This window comes from Podarcis melisellensis (assembly GCF_964234715.1).
Source record: "Podarcis melisellensis genome assembly, chromosome: 3".
NCBI lineage: Eukaryota > Metazoa > Chordata > Lepidosauria > Squamata > Lacertidae > Podarcis > Podarcis melisellensis.
In genome coordinates, this window is record NC_138530.1 from 5,364,760 (window position 1) to 5,381,818 (window position 17,059).

A 17,059-nucleotide genomic window follows, 5' to 3' on the forward strand; every position below is an offset into this window, starting at 1 on the left:
CTTGCTAGCCTTTGACGGGCATTTATTTCCCTTGGTCGCTGTCCGTGGTGCTGAAGTTTTGCTTGCCTTAGTGCCTGGCCTGCGTTGCCTGCTAGTTTGCTGGCTGCTGTCTATCCCTGTGGCGTCCTCAGCGCAGAACCATAGCTGTTAACTTTTCCCTTTTCTTGGGAGGAATCCCATCCGGAATAAGGGAATTTCCCTTTAAAAAAAGGGAAAAGTTGACAGCTAGGCACAGAACTTTGGGGGAGGAGCCTAGGGGCCCTCTCAGCAGGGTGAAGAAGAAGAGTTTGGATTTGATATCCCGCCTTTCACTCCCCTTCAGGAGTCTCAAAGCGGCTAACATTTTCCTTTCCCTTCCTCCCCCACAACAAACACTCTGTGAGGTGAGTGGGGCTGAGAGACTTCAGAGAAGTGTGACTAGCCCAAGGTCACCCAGCAGCTGCATGTGGAGGAGCAGGGAATCGAACCCGGTTCCCCAGATTACGAGACTACTGCTCTTAACCACTACCTCCAAGAGCAGCCAAGAAGGCTTACATTTAGAAATAAGTGAAATAATACACAGTGCCATTCAAAGAGGGGGCCCCATTGCACATAAGGAAGTAAGCAAAGTAATATGCTGTTCAGCTCCATGTCGAAATTAATGGACCTAAGTTAGCCTGGATAGCTCAGTTGGTGAGAGCGTGGTGCTGATAATGCCAAGGTTGAAAGTTCGATGTGGACAGCTGCACATTCCTGCATTGCAGGGGGTTGGACTAGATCAGGCACGGCCAAACTTGGCCCTCCAGCTGTTTTGGGACTACAGTTCCTATCATCCCTGACCACTGGTCCTGTTAGCTAGGGATGGTGAGCCTTGTAATCCCAAAACAGCAGGAGGGCCAAGTCCAGCAGGGATCCCTTCCAACTCTACAATTCTATGATTTTAAGTCGTACACTTTCATTTCAATGGGTCTACTCTGAGTGTGACCAACACAGGATACAACCCTAAGGAAGGAATTCAGCATCACACTCTTCTGGTTGTTCTTTCAACGTAAGCATTTCTGTCCGCCAGATGGACCAATTATCCCTCCTCTCTCCCTCCACTTACTGTCTGGGGGTTCTCTTGAACATCCAGGGTGAATTTGGGGGATGGGGGGGTTGCACAGGGAGGTAGGCAGCCCCCTGCACTAGCAGGCACCTTTGTGCTAGCTTCTGCTTGTTGAATCTGGGTGAGCATATTTAGTATTTTCCCCAATGTGCACCACACTGGTATTCTTTTATGATTAACCCCTATTACGTATTGCATTTATGCCCCACCTTTTCTTCCAAGGAGCTCCAGGTGGTGTCTGTGGTTCTCCCCCTTCTCATTTAATCTCCACAACAGCTCTGTGAGGTAGGGCCTCGGCCTAGTATACCTGAAGGAGTGTCTCCACCCACATCGTTCTGCCTGTATGCTGAGGTCCAGCGCCGAGGGCCTTCTGGCGGTTCCCTCCCTGTGAGAAGCAAAGCTACAGGGAACCAGGCAGAGGGCCTTCTTGGTAGTGGCACCTGCCCTGTGGAACGCCCTCCCACCAGATGTCAAAGAGATAAACAACTACCTGACATTCAGAAGACAACTGAAGGCAGCCCTGTTCAGGGAAGTTTCTAATGTGTGACATTTTAGTGTATTTTTGGTCTTTGTTGGAAGCCGCCCAGAGTGATTGGTGAAACCCAGCCAGATGGGCGGGGTCTAAATAATAAATTATTATTATTATTATTATTATTATTATTATTATTATTATTAAGGCTAGGGGGTAGTGACTGGCCCAAGGTCATCCAGTGAGTTCGATGGCCAGGTGGTGTATATAACATGTGTATGAATTAATAAAAATGAAATAAGCAACCTACCCTCCTGCCCAATGTGGGTGGGAAAAAACCAGAGGGCATGTCTGCCTTCGGCTGCCCACCAATCCAACAGTTCAGTTTCTCCTCTCCCAGCAAAATCTCTCACTAGATGTCTTTCCACATTTAAGCTCTGACTCAGATTCAATGCTACTGAATGGAGGGGGGGCCGCAAAAGACATTTGAAGTCAAGGCTAGTGAGGGAACAATGCCAAACACAGAGGCTGTGCTTGAGAGCTGTAGTATCCAAACTGAAAAGAACAGTGGCCTTTTACAAATGGTTCGTGGGGAGTTCAAAAGTTGTGTGAAGTTCCGACGCAGCCGACTGCTCTTGAAATACTCAACTTCCCATAGCTCCAGCTGTCGTCCTGGAGGATGGAAGTCAGAACCAAGGCAAATAATTTGGGTATTGGCTGGGCAGGCTCTTTCTGATGAGTGCGCCGTGTGCAGCCAGGTCAGAGGTGTCTGTATCCGGAAAATCTTCTGAAATAGGTTCAGCTGGAGTGGAAGCTGCCTGATTTTTTAGCTAGCAGAAATAGGTTGTCACCAAGAACAATCTCCCCTCCCAAGTTAGGGAAGGCAAGGACATATGAACCAGTTTGGTGCACTGGTTAGACTGTCCAACTCGTACCTGGGAGACCAGGGTTCAAATCCCCCACACAACCATGAAGCTCACCAGGTGACTTTGGGATCAGCCACAGTTCCTCAGTTTGGGTTGGGTGTTCATCAATATGTGGATGATACGCAGCTCTAACACTCTTTCAAATCAGAACCAGTGAAGGCAGTGAAGGTCCTGTGTGAGTGTCTGGAAGCGGTTGGAGGATGGATGGTGGCTAACAGATTGAGATCCTGACAAGACAGAAGGACTGTTTTGGGGGGAAAGGAGTTGGGCAGGTGTGGAGGACTCCCTGGTCCTGAATGGGAGAACTGTGCGCCTGAAGGACCAGGTGTGCAGCCTGGGAGTCATTTTGGACTCACAGCTGTCCATGGAGGTGCAGGTTAATTCAATGTCCAGGGCGGCTGTCTACCAGCTCCACCTGGTACGCAGGCTAAGACCCTACCTGCCCGCAGACTGTCTCTCCAGAGTGGTGCATGCTCTGGTTATCTCCTGCTTGGACTGCTGCAATGGGCCCTATGTGGGGCTACCTTTGAAGGTGACCCGGAAACTACAACTAATCCAGAATGCAGCAGCTAGACTAGTGACTGGGAGTGGCCGCCAAGAGCACATAACACCAGTCTTGAAAACCTACATTGGCTCCCAGTGTGTTTCCGAGCACAATTCAAGGTGTTGGTGCTGACCTTTAAAGCCCTAAATGGCCTTGGTCCAGTATACCTGAAGGAGCGTCTCCCCCCGCATCATTTTGCCTGGACACTGAGGTCTAGCGCTATGGGACTTCTGGCGGTTCCCTCACTTCGAGAAGACAGGTTATAGGGAACCAGGCAGAGGCCTTCTCAGTAGTGGCACCTGCCCTGTGGAACACCCTCCCACCAGATGTCAAAGAGCAACTACCAGACTTTTAGAAGACATCTGATGACAGCCCTCTTTAGGGAAGCTTTTAATGTTTAACAGATTACTGTATTTTAATACTTTGTTGGAAGCTGCCCAGAGTGGCTGGGGAAACCCAGCCAGATGGGCGGGGTATAAAAACAATAATAATAATAATAATAATAATAATAATAATAATAATAATAATAATAATAAACCCACCTCACAGGGTTGTTGTGAGGATAAAAATGGGGGTGAGGAGAACCACAAAGATCATCTTGTGCAGAGGAGAGGTGGGATTTGACCTATAAAACCATATAAAAGGCTATCTGAAAGACTGCGTCTCCCATACAGAACTGTCTGGACTCTGAGATCTTCAGGGGAGGCCCTACTCTCAGTCCGCCACCCTCTCAGGCACATTTGGTAGAAACGTGGGAGAGGGCCTTCTTGGTGGCAGCTCCTAGACTTTGGAACTCCCTCCCTAGAGAAGGTAGCCTGGCTCCTTCCTTGCTGTCTTTCCACAGGCAGCTGAAGACAGTTTTATTCCAACAGGTCTTTGGGAACTGAATGGGGTGTTTTTTTTGAGGGGGGGGTTTAGGAAATGGCTTTTAATAGGGCTGTGCTGTTTTTATTACCTGCCTGTCTTGTCTTAATTCTATTAGTGTTTAATTACTCTGTAATGATGCTCTTATATATGTTTTTAGCTTTTTGTATTTCATCCACGTTATTTCAGTTTGTTTGAGCCACCTTGAGTACTGGTCTGGGGAAAGGGGCGGGATATAAATAAATAAATAAATAAATAGCAACAGCAACAATAAAACGAACAACTGATAAGAGATTTATAAAATGTGCGACGGTGGCCAGAAAGCAGATCTCACTCCCTCTTCCCTCTTTTCCCCCTCTTTCATTGATCTCTCCCCCCCCCCCCCCGGAACTTGGGTTCACCCAATGGGATTGATTTGCAGGAGATTCAGGACAGATAGAATAATACTATATTAATCTACAACATTTTCTGCAGCAAGATGTTTGGTGATGGCCAGTAGCTTAAATGGTTTAGAAAGGGGATTAGGCAAAGATGTAGGGGGAGAAATTATCAGTGGATACTTGCCATGATTTTTATGTGGTAGACCCACATTCTAAAATGTTTTTTTTTTTAATCTGCCCAACGTATTTCTGATATTATGCTGTTTTGTGTCTGGGTTCTACATGTGTGTGCGTGATATTTTTGCTCTGAGTGATGCAAAAGCCCGGGAAGAGTTTGTTTGCTTGCTTAAATAAAGCTATTATTAGTATTATATATGTACTGTTTTTTAAATTTTTTTAATGTACCTTTCCCCCCTTCTTTCTTTGTTAAATTTGCAAACAAAAAATTAATAAAAACAGCATCAGAGGAAAAAGACCCGCACTCCCAATTGGTTCTTCACAATTCTCTCCCACCATACATACAAACCCATGTGGCCGCTGTCCGTGGTCCTGAATTGGTGATCCCGTACTTTGTCCGTGGTGCTGAATCAATAGTGCTGAAAACACATTGCTGAACGTAGGGTAACTCCTTGGTGAAATGAATGTATTGCGGCTCTTACGTATTTCCCCCTTGAAATTATCAATGCACCTCTACATGAAGTACGAAGCTGAAATTTGGTATACATGTAGCTCATGGCTACCACAAAATAAACGTAAGAAAAATAGAAAAATAGCTCCTGATGCATCAGCCCTGAGGGAGCCTGGCCTTGTTCTAACCTGACTGGTGATATCTCCTCTTTCCTCCACTTCCCTACAGATGTTGGGGTTTGAAACTTCTACATGCCAAGAACGTGTTCTGCCACTGGGCTTTTGCCCTTCCCCATCCACAGGGATAAGTTCTGGGCTCCTCAAGGGCAGGATATAAATGTGGCTAGACATCATCTTAAAAAGCAGAGACATCACTTTGCCAGCAAAGATCCATATAGTTAAAGCTATGGTTTTCCCAATAGTGATGTATGGAAGTGAGAGCTGGACCATCAAGAAGGCTGAGCGCCGAAGAATTGATGCTTTTGAATTCTGGTGCTGGAGGAAACTCTTGCATGGACTGCAAGAAGATCAAACCTGAAGGAAATCAGCCCTGAGTGCTCACTGGAAGGACAGATCCTGAAGCTGAGGCTCCAATACTTTGGCCACCTCATGAGAAGAGAAGACTCCCTGGGAAAGACCCTGATGTTGGGAAAGATGGAGGGCACAAGGAGAAGGGGACGACAGAGGACGAGATGGTAGGACAGTGTTCTCAAAGCTACAAGCATGAGTTTGACCCAACTGTGGGAGGCAGTGGAAGACAGGAGTGCCTGGCGTGCTCAGGTCCATGGGGTCACGAAGAGTTGGACACAACTAAACGACTAAACAACAACAACAGAAATTCTTAGAAGTGGCCAATCTTTCCATTGAATAGGATAATGCTTCCACTCCTGGTTGCTCAGTATACAAGTCAAACAGAAACGTTTTGCCAGCTTGCCAAAGATCATTCCGGGATAATATCACAATAAAGGAAAGGAATCTGATCGCGTTATTTCAATCTCATTGCATTTATTGCTGTGGTGGTAAAGTGTCCTTCACGTCAACGTTGCAGGAGGCTTTGTTGTTTCATGTACAATGCAAAAGAGAAGCAAGATTGCGCTTCTGCACCTGTAGGAAGAAGTGGAAGCTGGTCCATTGAGGCAAATGCGGCACTGCCCCACCAACCTCAATTTGCACATAGCCAGCCCTCACCCGCCTGCCTTCTTGTTTCCATCTAGTCAAGGTGGGGCAGTTTCTTCCTCCATTGCCTCAATGTAAGGTAAAGGTCAAGGGACCCCTGACCATTAGGTCCAGTCGTGGCTGACTCTGGGGTTGCGGTGCTCATCTCACTTTATTGGCCAAGGGAGCTGGCGTACAGCTTCCGGGTCATGTGGCCAGCATGACTAAGCCGCTTCTGGTGAACCAGAGCAGCTCCAGCTTCCCGCTGGAGTGGTACCTATTTATCTACTTGCACTTTGACGTGCTTTCGAACTGCTAGGTTGGCAGGAGCTGGGATCGAGCAACGGGAGCTCACCCTGTCGCGGGGATTCGAACCGCCGACCTTCTGATCGGCAAGCCCTAGGCTCTGTGGTTTAACCCACAGCGCCACCCGTGTCCCTTTGCCTCAATGTAGCGCCTTGTAAAACTCAGCAGGGAGGAGGATGGAGAGAAACCTGAAATCTGTTGGCTCTGCATGTCATTGGCTCTACCTACCACTGGCCTCTCTGCTTTCCACTCCACCAGTCCCAATGGGCACCAGCCACCGCAGGTAGCAAGCATCTCAAATGTACTGAAAGTTGGATGAGACTGCTAAATTCAACTGACAAGCAAAGAGCTCCATGAGCAGAACAGCACTCAAAAATGAGCTGAGCCTGGGAAAAAGAAAATTGTCCAGGGAAAGCTTCACACAGTGGGTCTGATGCTTTAAAAAAAAATGTTACCAAAGAAATTGGGAACACGTTTACAGTTTTATGCCTTCCAACATTCACTGGATGTCCGCGAGTTTGAGTGTTAGGAGAGAGAAAAGTCTCCAGTTTTATTTTATTTTATTTATAAAAATATTTATACGCTGCTTTGTCATAAAAAAAAAATCAAAGTAGCCATAAAACATAAAGGCTGTACAAGAAATAACATAAAAAGCTAAAAGACATCAATTTTGACAATCAAATATGCAGGTATTCAGTTATGAGCATTATTTTGCTACCATATTTAGCATGGAGGTATTTTGATTTTAAGGGAGAAATATATGCAGGTCACATCAGAACGGAGGCATCAGTGTCTTGGGCCATGTGTGTATCAAATTTCATATCCCCAGGTGCTATGAAAGGGTCTTAAATATATTTGAAATCCCTTGTTTGAAGGCATTGTGCCACGGTTAAGGGTGTTTTTGGCGACATGCATACCAAATACCAGGTTTCTAGCTCATGGGGAAGGTGCCATAACAACTTCTGAAACCCTCATCAGAAAGCTAGTAGTGAGTCAATCACTCGGGCACTTCAATATTTCCTGTGACGATGTTCACAATGAAATAGATCATAGGCAGAGAACCTCTGGCCCTCCAGATGTGGTTCTTGGACTAAGGCTCCCATCAACCCCCACCATTTGATACATTTGCTGGGGTTCATGGGAGTCCAAAGCATCCAGATGGCCACAGGTTCCCCATCCCTGAAATAAATACAAGTGTAGTTTATTAACATACTGGAGGAGGATTTTTCTTTTTAATGGGAGATATCAGGGCTATCTATCACAACTGGTTATCTCCCGCTTGGACTACTGCAATGCGCTCTATGTGGGGCTACCTTTGAAGGTGACCTGGAAACTACAACTAATCCAGAATGTGACAGCTAGACTGGTGACTGAGAGCGACCGCCGAGACCACATAACACTGGTCTTGAAAGACCTACATTGGCTCCCAGAACGTTTCTGAGCACAATTCAAAATGTTGGTGCTGACCTTTAAAGCCCTAAACGGCCTCGGTCCTGTATACCTGAAGGAGCGTCTCCACTCCCATCGTTCTGCCCAGATGCTGAGTTCCAGCTCCGATGCCCTTCTGGCGGTTCCCTCGCTGCGAGAAGTGAGATTACAGGGAACCCACGCATAGGGCTTTCTCGGTAGTGGCGCCTGCCCTGTGGAATGCCCTCCCAGCAGATGTCAAGACAATAAACAACTATTTTACTTTTAATAGTAAAATACCTGTTTAGGGAAGTTTTTAATGTCTGATGCTGTATTGTTTTTGATATTTGGTTGGAAGCCGCCCAGAGTGGCTGGGGAGACCCCGTCGGATGGGTGGGGTATAAATAATAAATTATTATTATTATTATTATTATTATTATTATTATTATTATGGAATAGAACTCTGAGCATCATGGAAGGATAAAACTTCCAAACAACTGGATCCCTTTGTAGGCTCAAATTCACCAACAGAACAGGAGTTTCTGAACACTGGTGGTTTTCTTCCCCTTACCCATGCATATGACCCCAAATTATGAGCTCAGCCTAGGGCTCCCATGCAGCTATTTTGCACAAATCACTGGGGATTCCACTTTGTGGCAAGAAGGCAACCATACGTTCAGCTCTGAGAAGGCTTCAAACCATTGATCTGGGAAGCCTGAGAGCTCCTAGCTCAACTTCTCATAAGCATAGGGGGAAGATCCTTTGGGACATCCCTTCAAGGGTGACTAAGCAATGGAAGCTGCTGTCCATAACCGCTCACACGGGGCCTGCCAGAGCAAGGAGAGGATGGTGCTAGTTCTACTATGAAATAGTTATTGTGTTTCAACAGTTTGCTAGGGAGTGGAGCTATTGTTCCCTGGTCACACCTGAACTGGCCAGACCCCAAGCGAGCAATGGCAGTGGGTTAGCTAAGGCATATTAAAATGTGCCAGGATTCTTGAGCAGGTATAAGTCTCAGTACTGTTTACGCCACCCCAGGAAAGGGGAACCCTTTTCAGCTAGAGGGCTGCATTCCTTCCGTGGTGGGCGGGGCATGCTAGTGGTGGGCGGGGCCAGAGGTAAAATTCAGTGAAGCAACATCACCTTGCTGACAAAGGTCCGTCTAGTTAAAGCTATGGTTTCCCCAGTCGTGATGTATGGAAGTGAGAGCTGGACCATCAAGAAGGCTGATCGCCGAAGAATGGATGCTTTTGAATTCTGGTGCTGGAGGAGACTCTTGAGAGTCCCATGGACTGCAAGAAGATCAAACCTATCCATTCTGAAGGAAATCAGCCCTGGGTGCTCACTGGAAGGACAGATCCTGAAGCTGAGGCTCCAATACTATGGCCACCTCATGAGAAGAGAAGACTCCCTGGAAAAGACCCTGATTTTGGGAAAGATGGAGGGCACAAGGAGAAGGGGACGACAGAGGATGAGATGGTAGGACAGTGTTCTCGAAGCTACCAGCATGAGTTTGACCAAAGTGCGGGAGTCAGTGGAAGACTGGAGGGCCTGGCGTGCTCTGGTCCATGGGGCCACAGAGAGTCAGACACGACTAAACAACAACAACAAATGTAAAGTAGCCTAGTTCCTACAATCACCCTTCTCGAACCTCCATCTAGACAAGTGAAGGGTGTGATCTGAGTGCAAGGACACATTCCAGCCAAGCAGAAGGGTGTGCAGCAGGGCTAATGAGGGGTGTAGCCTGGACAGGGAGGGGTGTGGCCTAGGAAAAGTTCTGAAGGTCAGACGGAGAAGGTTGGAGGTTGCATTCTGCTCCTGCTCTGAGGTTCCTGACTGCTAATTCCTAGACTAAGTATTCCAGATTTCACACCTTAAACTCATGCTGACTTCTGATTTGTGCTTATCTGTTAGCGGCTGGCTAGATGAGGGGGAGTGGTGGATGCTTCTTGACCAACAGCCCCCCAGGGAAAGCACAGAGGGAGAGTATTGGGATCCTGGGTCCTGGTGGTGGGAAACAGGCCAGCTCCCAGAACGAGGAATCTATTACATGTTGCAGAGCAGAGAACCAGGCAGAAACAGAAAGGGTCCCTTGGGGTTCACCGTAGACAGAGGGAGGGGGAAGGGAGGGGGAGTTACAAGCCAGACCAGGCAACTGCTTAATCTAGACCAGGAGTCAGCAAACTTTTCCAGCAAGGGGCCGGTCCACTGTCCCTCAGACCTTGTGGGGGGCTGGACTATATTTTGGGGTGGAAATGAACAAATTCCTATGCCCCACAAATAACCCAGAGATGCATTTTAAATAAAAGGACACATTCTACTCATTTAAAAACACGCTAATTCTTGGACTGTCTGTGGCCCAGATTTAGAAAGCGATTGGGCTGGATCCGGCCCCCAGGTCTTAGTTTGCCTACCCATGATCTAGACAGCAGCAACCCTTAGAGGTTTCTGTGTGTTCTTTGTTCTATTTCCTGAATAAAGAAACTAAGTTAGCTAGTGTTTCACTATCTTTCTCTGATCTGCGAATGACCTGCTCTCCTTGTTGGCTCCCTGACATTATCCACACAAGGTACAGTACTTGAGAAGAAATCGTATTGGAAGACACAAGATTTACCCACCCGGGAAGAATGGCAGATGAAGTTGATGGACTACATGGAACTGGCGGAAATGACTGGCAGAATCCGACACCAGGGAGAAGAGTCGGTAGAAGAAGATTGGAAGAGATTTAAAGACCATTTACAGAAACACTGTAAAATTAAGGAATGTTAGAAGGATGCTGGAATGAAGTTATGTTGTTTTAGCAGAAATGTTACAAAGGGGTATGTAAAAATAGATTGTTAACAGGTGAAAATGTAAAGTTACAATATATTAAGATAAAATATCAAGATAAAAGCAAAAATGGTAAGGACTTGCTGAAACAACTATTGAACTAGAATACAAAAAAGGGAGGTGTGAGGAGGTCAGGGAAACAAGCAAATGAAAGACAAGACATGGAAAGACTGATTTGTTTTTAATTGTCTTTATTTTTCTGTATTTTGTATTTTTTGTCCCCCCTTTCCCCCCCTCTCTTTTCATTTTTGTAACTTCTTTGAAACTTTAATAAATATTATTTTTTTAAAAAAGAGAAGAAATCAGGCGAGGGTTTCAGGCTCACTAGAAGCAGGTGGAGAAGTTTCTCGAATCAGGAACAGGGAAGCTGTGGTTCCCCAGATGTTGCAGGCCTCCCCCAAATTCCATCATCTCTGATCGTTGGCTGGGTTGGTGAGAGCTGTGAACATCTGGAGGACACAAGAGTGGGGCAACCAGCTTAGGACCATGTTAGCTCAAGGGGTGCCCCTTCTCTTGAAGACCAACTGGAGAGATTTTTGCCTCATCCTGATCCTGACCCCCGCCTCCAGCATCCAAGCTCTGTTCAGATGGGATGACCACTACACCATAGCAATTGTTGTCATACAATTCCATTCACTATATAGATGGGGTATGTACTTTTGGTTGTATTTCATATTGAATTGACATGATAGTTCATGCGTACAGTTTATCATAATTTGAGATATTGTAAGTTACCATGCATATGCAGGTCATTGTTTCATTAATTCACTTGCAGTTTATGAAGTATTTTTGTATCCTTCTGTTGTGCTGAAGAAGAATTCCACGAAACAGTGGGTATATCCGGAATCACTGTTCACTACATCTGTTTGTGGACTACAGTGGTACCTTGGGTTACAGACGCTTCAGGTTACATACGCTTCAGGTTACAGACTCCGCTAACCCAAAAATAGTACCTTGGGTTAAGAACTTTGCTTCAGGATGAGAACAGAAATCGTGCTCCAGTGGCGCGGCGGCAGCAGGAGGCCCCATTAGCTAAAGTGGTGCTTCAGGTTAAGAACAGTTTCAGGTTAAGAACTGACCCCCGGAACGAATTAAGTACTTAACCTGAGGTACACTGTACTTCGGCAGCATTGGACGTCATAAAACAAAGCTTTACGGCTTGTTTTCACCAGATAAGAATCTGATCCATTGCTTCTTTCAGAGACTTGCATAGTCTACAAAGACTTTCAGAGACTTATAAGACTTTCATTTGGTTCCATGTTTTCAAGGGAATCCAACAAAAGTGCATATTTTGTGACTTTCAGAGATTTATAAGATTTCTGTTTATTTGGTTTTGCAAAGAGTGCATTTCATATATTTCATACTATTCAATGTTCTGTACAGATTAAATAAAGAGTTAATATTGACATTGTATCATTGTACTTGGTCATCGTGTTGCCTTGGATATTACAGATGGGATGTGGGACAATTTTTTTTGTCTGCACTTGTGGAACTCCTTGCCTCAGGAGACCCATGGTGGAAATATCTTCTTTATTCCAATAGCCATTTGGCTGGCAAAATGGCTAAGATTAGAAAACAGAGAAAGTGACAGAGCTGAAATGGGCAGACCGTTTGGTCACAAGTCACAGCTGAAAAGTTCTCCAATGCCTCAAAAAAAGGGGGTGTCTCAGCACCCATCTGCCTGAGACCCTTTTAACTGAACGTGCTGCAGTCAGTGGTCAGGAGCAGAATCACATTTCGAATCTGAGCAGAGGAACAGGGAAGGAGCAGTTTGAATTTGTTCAGAGAGATTAAAAGGCATTGCAAAAGGAGATTGAGAAAGACCTTTGACCTCCTTGGAAGCACCTGACAGTTCTAGGAAGCGATGATGAAGGCTCGCTACTCACTTTCAATAATACAGAATCTGACATTGTTTGGGTCTTCTTCTTTTTTCAGAGGTCCAGTAGATGTGGAACATGATCATTTATTATAAATAAATTGAATAAGCGGGCTTTTGTTGTTTCTGGCTGATAAAATCTTCACGAGTAAGGAACAGCCAAAATGGGATAATGGACCAGCTTTCCATTGGGATCAGTTCAGGTGAGATTTATTCACCAAATTAAGAAAAATACCATCCACACTGAAAGACTTTTAAGCAACTTGCCATGTGGATGGTGGCTCTATCAGAGTCACTCTCTACGTGGGGTTATCCATAGACACCCCCACCCCCAAACACAGTTAAAACTATTAAGGCAACAATAGTTACAGATAGGTAGCCGTGTTGGTCTGCCATAGTCTGAAGGTATCTGAAGAAGTGTGCATGCACACGAAAGCTCATACCAAGAACTAACTTAGTTGGTCTTTAAGGTACTACTGGAAGGAAGGCAACAATAGAAACTCTCAGAAAACTAAGACAAGTTATGTGGAATGCAAATTGTAATACAATGCAAAAATTAAAGGAAGCAATAAAATGCAATTGAAAATGATACAGCATCTAGCACAGGGCACTGCAATGGCTACTATAGGCTGGAAAAAAAATATTTGGTCTACCAAACTAAGACCCAGGGGCTGGATGCGGCCCAAATGCTTTCTCAACCCAGCCCCCGGACAGTACGGGAATCAGCTTGTTTTTGCATGAGTAGAATGTGTGCTTTTATTTAAAATGCATCTCTGGGTTATTTGTGAGGCATAGGAATTCGTTCATTATTATTTTTTTTCCAAAATATAGTCTGGCCCCCTGCTGAAAAAGTTTGATGAACCTTGACCAAGACCTTCAGTGATTTCATAAGAACCTAAGAAAGGCCTGCCATATCAGATCAGTGACCCGTCTAGTTTTCATTGTCATTGTTTGTATGGTATATATATATATAGTTTAAATTCGATCAATATTTAATTTTGCAAAAAAAAGTGTGTGTGTCTCTCTCTCTCTCTTCCCCATCTTGTTTTTAGATGTTCTTGCATTTATCTGTAAGTTGCTTTGAGTTCCCGTCATGGGGAAAGGTATAGAATAAATAAATTAATTGTCTCCATCATCATCAAGGACAAAATAGATCACCATCTGTAAAAGTCGCCTCTCCCCGCTCATCTTACTCCACTACCCAATTTCCCAGCATTAGTTCAGACTGCTCAGTCCCTGAGGAGCACCATTTGGCAGCCTGGGGGGGGGGTCATTCCTCTGATAGACGAAAGCATGTGTTTTTAGGTGGCTGCCATCTAATTAATGAGAATCGCAGGCCTTCCCAGCTCCACTCTTGGCACCATTGGGGGGAAAGTGAGGAGGGAGGGAGGGAGACACATATGTGTGTTTAGAGCGGATGGCAAGTTTGTAAACTCTCTCCTGCCTCCAACGCACGCCCCATAATTAAAAACTGCTGGTAATTAGTCGTTAAGAATAGGGGCTGGCTGTTTTTTGTGCTACGGCAACACCAACCCATTTAATGTCTGTTCAGTGCTAATTTGGGTGTCTTCAGCTTTTTTAAGAATCTGGTTTGTTTGTTAAGCGACACTCACAAAAGCATTTTAAACGCATTCATCGATTTTGCCAGTATAGAAGGAGGCTGCAGTGCCGAAATCAGCTGATGGGCTTTTTATATATTTTAAACCCTCTTAGGCTAAATAAAATAAAATAAACGTTAAGCTACAAAATTGCCAACTCGACAGCCTGGTGGAAGAGAGGGAGGGAGGGACAGAGGGAAGGGATTTCCTCCCCCCCCACCCCCATGTTTTGACAATTTCTAGGAAACTAAACCCTTCGGCATCAAAGAACAGTATGCACAAAATCTGCCAGCTTAACAGATGTGCTGGAGAAGGGGGCAGATGTTTGGTGGTTGGGGAGTTGCCCATGTATTTTCTAAATAGACAAGGATTACCACAGCCTATGGATATAATCCTTTAGTAACCTGAAATGTCAAAGACAATGCAAAAAAACAACAACCAATAAAATAAATAAAATAAAATTGAAAATGTCTTAATGCGCTTATTACTAATAATTCGGCTAAACCCGTTTCCGAAGAATGAGTGGATTCCGCCCCCCCCCTTTCTTCCTTCTTAATACAACGAACAGTTTGTAATCTCACAGATAAGTCACTTCAAAGGCCTCCTTTCCCTGTGATTTAACTCCTATGTGTTTCCTTACCTGAATTGTATGACAAGAATGGTCGGTGTCAGGTGGAAGCCGGGTTTTGGGTGGGATTCACTCGCTCTCTCACTCTCTCACATGCCCCTCTCTCATGGGACCACAAGAGAGGAAAAGACAAATTTGGCCCACCCCAGCTTTTGAATGGAACAAAGGGGCTTACAGTGGTACCTCGGGTTACATACGCTTCAGGTTACAGATGCTTCAGGTTACAGACTCCGCTGACCCAGAAATAGTACCTCAGGTTAAGAACTTTGCTTCAGGATGAGAACAGAAATCATGCTCCGGCGGTGCAGCAGTAGCGGGAGGCCCCATTAGCTAAAGTGGTGCTTCAGGTTAAGAACAGTTTGAGGTTAAGAACGGACATACTTAACCCGTACTTAACCCGAGGTACCACTGTATTTTGAATCTTCCATGTGACTTGAGAGCGCTCCCTTCCACCTTTGGAAATGAGTCCCTAAAGCCCCAAATAATTTCTAAGCCTTCCCAAACCCCCACTCTCCCTATCAGATTGTTCTTGTTGTTTAGTTGTTTAGTCGTGTCCGACTCTTCATGACCCCACACGCCAGGCACTCCTGTCTTCCACTGCCTCCCACAGTTTGGTCAAACTCAGGCTGGTAGCTTCGAGAACACTGTCCAACCATCTCGTCCTCTGTCGTCCCCTTCTCCTTGTGCCCTCCATCTTTCCCAACATCAGGGTCATTTCCAGGGAGTCTTCTCTTCTCATGAGGTGGTCAAAGTATTGGAGCCTCAGCTTCAGGAGCTGTCCTTCCAGTGAGCACTCAGGGCTGATTTCCTTCAGAATGGAGAGGTTTGATCTTCTTGCAGTCCATGGGACTCTCAAGAGTCTCCCCCTACCAAATGGAGATGTGTAATAGAATAACAAGACAAAAGGAAGGGGAGGGTGGGGCGGGGGTCAATTCACATCCATCCTGTCCAATTGGAAAACTTCCATCCACTTCAGTCTCTGGCCGGGTGTTTAAGACCTGGGCATTGCATATCAAAAGGAAGGGGACTTTGGGCCCAGGAGCAAAGTCTCCCCCTAGTTCTGCTTGACTTGGTGTCATTAGAATGATCCCACCTGCAGGATCAGCCCCAAAGGGGAGCATCCACTCCAGCATCATGTTCTCACAGTAGCCAACAAGGTACCTGTGGGAAGCCAGTGAGCATAACATGAGCACTGGAGCATGGAGATGTATATTCATTCAGTGCTTTACCAACTGCACTGGCTCCTGGTGGAGTACTGGGTCAGGTTTAAGGTGCTGGTTTTGACCTTTAAAGCCCTATGTGGCCTAGGACCCAAGTACCTATGGGACCGCCTCTCCTGGTATGGGACCGCCTCTCCTGGTATGCCCCGCGGAGGACCTTAAGGTCCACATATGACAACATTTTTTGGGTCCCGAGCTTCAACTAGGGTCAGGGCCTTTTCAGTACTGGCCCCGACTTGGTGGAACGCTCTGTCCCAAGAGACCACAGCCCTGCAGGACTTGACATCTTTCCGCAGAGCCTGCAAGACAGAGCTGCTAAAAAAGCCATAGCCACGCACAGCCTCACCTGGCTGGAGGGGCTGCGTGCGGCTATGGCAATACCCCCACCTCCCGCAGAAGCCCACAGGAGCCGTGCACCCTTTAAGGAGCGCGTGGCTCCTTCAGGGTTTTCTATGAGGAGGGAGAAGGGACTGACTGGCTACTTCAGTCCCTTCTCCCTCCTGGGGAAAAGCCCGCAAAAGCTCTCGGGGGCTTTTCCTGCCTGCCTCCCCCCAGCATTCACTTCATAACACACACACGCATTTCCCCTTACTTTTTTGGAGGGGAAAAGTGCATCTTATGGAGCAAAAAGTACGGTAACCACTCTCAACCTGATAACTGCCACCTCCCAGATTTTAACTTGTCTGAATTAATTTTAAGATGTATTTTAATTAATTGATGTCTGTTTTTATGCATATTGTGTTGTTGTTTTCTTATGTTAGCCACTCTGAGCCCAGCCTCTGCCAGGGAGGGCGGGATATAAATAAATTATTATTATTATTATTATTATTATTATTATTATTATTATTATTATTATTCTACTCGCTGATATAGAGAGGTCACTTTGGTGCTCCAAACACAGCAAAAACAACCTGGGAGGCAGCAGTTACAAGTTACCAGCTTCTGCAACCACAGGAGGCACTGTGATTCTCCAACTGTTTGACTTCATGCCCAGAGGTGCACCCAATTTTCTTTAGAGACAGATGGGTGCCAACAACAGCATATTTATAGCCCTGCCTTTTTCCTTGACAGACAGCTTGCAGAAAGCAAGAAAATCCCATTTCCAAGGCATTGGCTGGAACGTGTTGTTGTTATTTAGTCGTTTAG

General features: G+C 45.7%; 1 protein-coding gene across 1 annotated transcript in view; it reads left to right on the forward strand.

Annotated features, from left to right (window-relative positions):
- The first annotated feature begins 204 nt into the window (after positions 1–204).
- LOC309365793 (L-threonine 3-dehydrogenase, mitochondrial-like) overlaps positions 205–17,059 on the forward strand; it is a 209,300-nt gene continuing 192,445 nt past the window's right edge. Inside the window, exon 1 of the mRNA XM_081904282.1 lies at positions 205–217. The gene's annotated coding sequence lies outside the window, so the exon portion shown is untranslated. The remainder of the gene's footprint in view (positions 218–17,059) is intronic.